Source organism: Melopsittacus undulatus, assembly GCF_012275295.1.
Source record: "Melopsittacus undulatus isolate bMelUnd1 chromosome W unlocalized genomic scaffold, bMelUnd1.mat.Z SUPER_W_unloc_2, whole genome shotgun sequence".
Taxonomy (NCBI): domain Eukaryota; kingdom Metazoa; phylum Chordata; class Aves; order Psittaciformes; family Psittaculidae; genus Melopsittacus; species Melopsittacus undulatus.
This window is the reverse complement of record NW_022993944.1, coordinates 1750360-1757024: the sequence shown is the minus strand read 5'-3', so window position 1 is coordinate 1757024 and position 6665 is coordinate 1750360.

Genomic DNA, 6665 nt, shown 5'->3' with positions numbered 1-6665 from the left:
CTGTGGACTGTTGGCAAGCTTTCGAGGTCGAGTTCTCACACCTGTGCTTAACCAATTATATGTTAGTCACTAAGGGTCTTCAAGACATGTATCCAATCATGATATGCCAAATTGCTGTAGGTGTGTGTAAGCAATAGTATATAAGGAGTTAATACTTTGCAATAAACGGCTTTTGGTCTGATCATACTGATCTCTGACTGAGTCCATTCCACGGCACACCTACCTCATTACAACCTCCTTTCAGGGAGTTGTAGGCAGCGACAAGGTCTCCCCCGAGCATCCTTTTCTCCAGGCTAAACAACCCCAGTTCCCTCAGCTGCTCCTCATAAGACTTGTGCTCTGGGCCCTTCAGCTTCATTGCAGCTTTTGTTTTGGTAAGGAAGAACATAGCTATGTCTCATTCAAGTGCAAGACTACTTAAAAAAATAAGCAATTTTCTGCATTAAGAAATGCTAGTAATTCTGAAAATTATACAGGCAAAGCTCAACTGTTATGGAACACTTAATGCTGAAAAGCTGGGGGGGGGAGGGGGCGGAAGAAAAACAAAACCTCACCTTTGTTCACTGCATCGAGACAAATTTGCTGCTTTGCCCAAGCTTTCAGCCTGTATATTATTCTACTGTTGCCAAGTACTGTAACTGAGTGTCCTGGGTTCAACTGTAGCAGTCATTTTTCTCCTTCACAGCTGGTGCAGTGCTGTGTTTTCGACTTTAGTCCGAGAAAAACGCTGATAACACCAATGTTTTTGGTTGTTGCTACATAATTTTTACTCCGATCAAGGACTTTTCAGTCTCATGCTCTGACATTGAGAAGGACCAGTGAGGGGTGGTGAGCAACTGTATTGAGCATCACTTGTGTTTATTAATTTTTTCCTTTTCCCCTTTTAGTTTTATATCCTCTCCCCTTGTTATTTCCCTTACTATTATTATTATTGGTGGTAGCAGTAGTGGTTTTGCATTATACCTTTGTTACTGGACTGTTCTTATCTCAACCTGTGGGAGTTACATTCTTTCCATTCTCCTCCCCATCCCTCCAGGAGTGTGGAGGGGGAAGAGGAGGAGTGAGCAAGTGGCTGTGAGGTTCCAAGTTGCTGGCTGGGCTTAAACCACGACACTGAGTAAACCAAATCAGAGTTATTTTAACCAGCAGCTCCCAAAGTGATGCAGGATCGTAACACAGGTTCTCATCCTGGTCCAGCTCAAGATGTCAGCAACCTTCTATACCTGTCAGATCTACAGGATATCTGTCTGATATACAGACAGGTTTTTCAGCTTGGACAGTTGGATGCAGAAAACATCCAGCAAGACAAAAACAGGCAAGGCTGCAAATTAAGAGCGTGCCCATGGGGGTAACTCATCGGGAATGGCAACTGATGTGGAAGTTGTTCTTCCACTTGCCCCAAGGCTGTAGCAGTCCTCAGAACAAGATGGGAGATGTTAGTAGATGCCTCAGTAAAGCACAACTGCCACTTCCTGGAACACCAGCATAGAAAGGAATTCTATCCTTTCCAAGTCTCTGTTAGGCTGGAAGATTCACCTGGCTGTGTACCGCTTCCAGAGAACGGCAGCATCTTTCAACTGTGATCACATCCAACCAAAAAAATGATGCTATAAATAGTCTGGTGGGGGAGCTGGGGGCATAAGGGAATGTCTCCTTCATAGGTTTGATGCGAAGGGTTAACCAATGTACAGGGAGGTTAGGGTTAAACCGCTTGCTCAACAATGGTACTGCTTGCTCATGCTTATCATACTTGCAATGTACAAGGGGGTAGGTCAAGCCACTTGCTTAACAATATCACTGCTCGTTCATGCTTATAGTACTCGCCATGTATACTAGGACAAGATATAAGGACATAGCTATTGTTAAGAAGTAGGGACCATGATTTGATTCCCGTTCTTTGGATGCCTAGGCCTGCTGAAATGGGCTCTGCACTTTGGATAATGACCAAGCCTCCAGGGAGCATGAGTAACAACTAGAGGTGAAAAGTTCAGGCTCAAGGAAGACTCATTTACTTCATCCTGAGAACCTCACCAACGACCACTAGGAGGCACTGCGCAGGTGCAAAGGACTTCTTAGTCATTATAATATGAAGCGGGGATAGGACATGAATATGTATAGGCATGTTGTGCAACCTTATGCATAACTTTAGAGAACAAATGTAAAGGGAAACAACTCTGAGGTGCGCATGACTTTGGAGGAGCTATCCCCCATGTGCCTCAGCACTGAAAAAAGCATACCTACATTGCAACTTTAACAAGTTTTGGAGTCTATCCGTGCATCAGGTTGACCACCTGAGGAAGGAAAAAAAGATGTGTAACTGCTAAACACTTCCATTACATACCTCAGAAAGTATAGAGTCTACTGTATTACAAGTCATTACCATAAAGTAGAGTGACACAAGAACCTTAGCCCAAGGCCCCTCAGCCGATAAACACTAAAACAGCAAATACTGGCTGTAAATAAGGTATGACATGCTGAGACTCTGAGATCAAGAGCAACAACTTTGAGAGCCAATAAATCAGCATTGTGACAAGCGACTATTAATCCGAAACAATGAAAGCTTATCACAAATATGATTAGACACACTCTGGTCAGATCTGTTGTTATCTCAACCCTTCATGCCCCATATTGGGTGCCACAAAGAACTGTCGTGGTTTAAGCCCAGTCAGTAACTCAGAACCCCACAGCCATTCACTCACTCCCCATGCTCCCAGAGGGATGGGGAGGAGAATCAAAAGAATGTAACTCCCATGGATTGAGATAAGAACAGTTTAGTAACTAAGGTATAACACAAAACCACTACTGCTACCACCAATAATAATAATGATGATAAGGGAAATAACAAGGGAAGAGAATACAACTGCTCACCACCCGCCAACTGATACCCAGCCTGACCCAAAGAGCAATCTAGCCCTTCCAGGTAACTCCCCCCAGTTTATATACTGAGCATGACATGCTGTGGTATGGAATACCCCTTTGGTTAGTTTGGGTCAGGTGTCCTGTCACAGCTTCCTCCCAGCTTCCCCTCCTCCCTGGCAGAGCATGAGACTTAGAAAGTCAGAGTAAACATTACTTAGCAACAACTAAAAACATCAGTGTTGTTCCCAGGCTGAAAGTCAAAAAACACAGCACTGCACCAGCTACTAAGAAGGAGAAAAATGACTGTTATTACTGAACCCAGGACAATATATATCTTCCATATATGGCTGGAACTTATATGGATATATATATCCAAGAGGCGATCCTAATCAAAACCTCTTGTTAGAAATCAGTCTTTCCTGCTGTCATGGGTTCAGCAGTAGCTCATGCTCTGCCAGGGAGGAGGGAGAGATAGGGCGCCTGGTCTGGGTTACTCCTGTTTCAGGCCAAGGCAAACCCACTCGTGGGATTGCTTTTGCTCAAGGACCCGGATATACTTGGTGGGTAATGCAGGAAGATGGGGAAGTCCGATGTATACCTCAAGGGGATTTGATTTTAGGGGAAAACAGCCAATGAACTTAATTATACATTGTTGCTTGCTGTGTAATATTTTTATAGTCCATCTACTAGATGTCTTCAGGTCACCAGCAACTGGCCCTGACTTCCCTCTAACCATCGTCCCAACAGAGAATGAACTTTGATAGAACCAGATGAGTTCTGCAGTAAAGGAATGATCAACATCAGCAGGCAACAATCCAGCACTGCACACAGGCCCTCCTGCTATAAAAGACTATTACAAACCTAACATCATGGACCAAATGGATTCAATAGTATTATAGGGATTGGTCCATGTATTAAGAAATGATCTCTTTCTATCTGTCTGGGTGTATGCAGATATATATATATATCTATATGATGGTATATTGAAAATGTGGGACCTGAGCATGACGTGAATGGTATGGAATAAGGGGTGGATAATGTCATGGGTTCAGCAGTAGCTCATGCTCTGCCAGGGAGGAGGGAGAGATAGGGCGCCTGGTCTGGCCTAGTCGGGGAGGTATTCCATACCACAGCACGTCCTGCTCAGGGAGGGGACTGGAAGCTGGCCGGAAGGGAAGGAGTTAACACTCCGGGCTGGGCTCAGAGAGGGAACTGTAAACTGGCCAGGAGGGGAGGGGTGAGCTCTCTCTTCCAGGCTGTGCTTGTGTCGGCGGGTGGTATCGTATTCTCTCTCCCTGTTTGTCTCTAACATTGATTTGTTAGTGGTAGCGGTAGTGATTTGTGTTATACCTTAATTGCTGGACTGATTTTACCTCAATCCGTGGGAGTTGTATTCCTCTGGCTCTCCTTCCCATCCCTCCGAGAGTGGGAAGGTGAGGGGGGGGAGGGGAAACAAAGGGGGAACTGTGCAGATTTAGTTTAAACCACGACACCTGCTACTGTATTCACAGTCATCAGGCCAATTCTGTGATTTTACCAGCAGTGCTGAATATTACAGTGTTTCTAGGAAAACAAGTACTTTCCACACAGGAGTAAGCTAGAATAATAGCCCCTGTACCTTGCCCTGAAAAGAATTAAGATTATTTGGCTAGCATAGATTTTATTTGACATTTGAATAATAAGGTATATGAAAAAATTCATATTATAAAAACCCAACAAGCAAGAGTGTCCACCTTGAGAAGCAAGTGCCTCGGCTGGAAAACAGTGGCAAAGAACATTGCATGCCTGAACTCTCAGCTTCTGCTCATCAGCTTCTAGAAGCGGAGAGAATAGCCCTGACATTTCCAGGTGGATTAATGACTGGGAAAGCGGCTGTGCTCCTCAGTTCTCCACATTCCCCAATCTCTTCCTATAAAGATACTCATCAGCAGTCACCTGTCCAGAAGGTTTCAGGTTCACCAGTGTACGCAGAAGGAAGCTCCCTGTTGAAGTCCTGGATTCAGTTCTGAACATGTAGTTAAACACAACCAAAGCAGTGGTACTGATGCACGGATAGACTCCACAACTCGTTAAAGTTGTAAAGTAGGTATGCTTTTATTCAGCACTGAGGTTCATGGGGATAGCTCCTCCAAAGCATGCACACCTTAGGGTTGTTTTCCCTTTACATTTATTCTCTTCAGGTATATATATGCATTAGGTTACTCAATAGGCCTATACATATTTATTATCTATCCCCACTTTGTATTATAATGAGCTAGAAGGTCCTTTGTGCCTATGCAGTGCCCCTTCTGGTCATGGGCAGGGGTCTCAAGATGAAGTAAATGAGTCTTCCTCTTGTGAGTAGGGGTCTTCAAGATGAAGTAAATGAGTCTTCCTCTTCTTAAACTTCTCACCTTTTAATATTCACACATGGCCTTAGGGTTTGGTCTGTGCTCAGTCTGCTTCTCCCCTGCTTATCAGTAGAAGCAAACATCTGCTTTTGTCCCTTATCAGTAGAGCTAAACATCTGCTTTTGTCCCTTACCAGTAGAACTAAGCATCTGCTTCTCCCCCTCATCAGTAGTTAATGCCTTGGCATGTTAGGTATTTACGACAAACAATACTTTTGTTTAAGCAAAGGAATTCCTTTAACCCCCTTGTACAATTTCTCTGTATTAACCCCCTGTACATTGGTTATCCCTGTATCACTACCAAAGGACAGGACCCAAAGTGATGAACTCCTTAGGACAAAACAAAACAATGAGCTTCGTAAACAAGGGAGCAAACAGCCCTGTACTCAAAGCCCAAATTTTACTCACATGCAGTGTTTCAACAGCTTTGAGGCATTATTTTTGATACCTTTCAAAGATAACCTCTTAATTTTATGGCTTTTAATGCTACGAAAAGCATGTAATCTACAAACAAAGAACTTAAAACCATGCATGCCAAACCCCAAAAGGGCAGTTCAAAAGTACTTTTGGCAACATGGTTCCCAAGGTAGTGAACTGTAGTACCAGCCAGACTTCATAAGCATATTTTAAATGGCTCCTGAGAACAGAAGTTGACTTTGGAAAGACTCTCCTGTGGGTGACAGGATAGAAATAGTTAACAAAATGGATCCAGGTACTATTGCCCTGGTCCAGCTTAAGCCCTGGGAACACTAAAGAAAACACCAGGCACTTTTGCCCTGGTCAGGCTTCAGCCTTGGTAATGGTAAAGAAAACACCACCTGTTAATGCCCTGGCCCAGCCTAAGCCTTGGGAAGTACAAAGAGAACAATGATGGATAAAGATTAGTTAGTAAAACAAAGCAGTTTGCAAGATAAATCAGGATATGCATCTGAAAGACAGACAAAACAATGTGAATATTTGTAACCCTTAGTTTTGCTAAATTGGGATGATAAGGGAGTAAAAGAGTGGAAAGTTACTGCTTAGCACTTAGTAGACTATAAAAGGGATGCTAGATGCCAAATAAAGGTCTTCAGATTTCACCAGAGCTAGATAAGCCACAAATGGTGCCAGAACAGGAGAAACTCTGCCTAATCCATTGGAGTGGGCGTCTGGTGACATAGCTCACCTGAACTCAGAGGAGGCCGGTGGGGGAGCACCAAAGAGTTCCGGACATAAAAATCACCTGGAAAAGGTGAGCAGCCTGGAACCAGACTATAGGGGGGAATATTACTAAAGACAAAGCCTCCGTTTTATGGATGTTTACAACCCTTCTAAAGGTGGAGTGAGTAACCTTTAAAGAGACAGACAGAAAGTTAATGATGAAATGGTTGAAGACGTGCTATCCAGAGATTGATGAGTCCACCATATTTGAGGTCTG